The sequence below is a fragment of the Cicer arietinum genome, chromosome 8 (assembly GCF_000331145.2).
Source record: "Cicer arietinum cultivar CDC Frontier isolate Library 1 chromosome 8, Cicar.CDCFrontier_v2.0, whole genome shotgun sequence".
Classification (NCBI taxonomy): Eukaryota; Viridiplantae; Streptophyta; class Magnoliopsida; order Fabales; family Fabaceae; genus Cicer; species Cicer arietinum.
Window position 1 is genome coordinate 11,142,863 of NC_021167.2, and position 1,342 is coordinate 11,144,204.

Genomic DNA, 1,342 nt, shown 5'->3' on the forward strand with positions numbered 1-1,342 from the left:
AACTAGAATTAAAGTATTGTATATTTGTAAGGACCAAAAATATAATTAAGCTAAAAAAATGAATGCAAATAAAAGAAAATGTTCATTCAATAAAATTATTTATAATATTTCAAGAAGTGTATAAATTTGATGTCGGAATGGCTGACTATGCCATCACCCTTTATTTTCCCTTTGAAATTGATAGGACTAACTCTCACATTTTATTTCTTTATTTTATTTTTTAAAAGTCGTGATGACAGACCATCATCTATTATTTTTCTTTAAAGCCGAAATAACTAAAACACACCTTAATTTTATTCGAAGTTGAGATGACAAACACACATCGTTTATCTTTCATTTGAAGTTGAGATGACTTATCTTTGCACTCTATTTTTTCTTTGAAATTAAGATTACTTACTTGCATCTTTAATTTTTTCTTTCAAGTTGAGATGTCTGGCCCACACCATATTTTGTTGTAGCCCAAATAACTGATTTGTTCGCTTTGTTTTTTCTTTGAAGTCAAAATGATTGATTGATATTTTTAAAGTCAAAACGACTAATCCATACCCTTAATTTTGTTGAAGTATGAATGACCAGCGTACACTTTTGGCCGTCCTCTAAAACATGCTAGCTCTACAGGTTTAATTTAAATTTTATGTTATAAGTATTTGAATATATATATATATATATATTGGAGATTCATTTACAACCATATATTTTTATTTAATTGATTGTTTGTATAAAAAAATATATTGGAATGGACATCCAACTAATAATAATCCACAAAAATCTACAATGAATGATTCAATTAATGCGTATATAGAAAAGTCTTATGTTATCGATATATACAAATTAAATCTATATTAGATATAGACCAATTAAATTCATATTAGATATAAACCATCATAATATTATATTTATAAAATCAATCAACTTAAAAGTTAAAACAACAATTTAGGGTTTCATTGTTGAATCATTGTTCAATTAGTAGAAAAAAATAAAATAAAATTGACTTAGCTCTTTTTTGAGGATGGAACCTTAGTACTTCAGAGTTCTCAGGACGAGAAATAATAGAAGCCAATTAGTAATATATATTATAATAATAAATATAACATATGACCAAATTTTCACTTGAATGACCAATCATGATATATTTTTGTTAGAAAAAATGGCATGATTATAAACTAAGATATCGTGCGTGTGTGTTTATAACTAACTAAATCATAAAACACATTTTCTTTTTGTTTTTTTTTTTTCTAAATTAAAATATGAAAACAAAAGCAAGTGCAAACAGATCAATTTTCACTAATTTTTAATTTAACAGAGTCGGTTAGATAAAGAATTGTCTAATTGTTTCAATTTT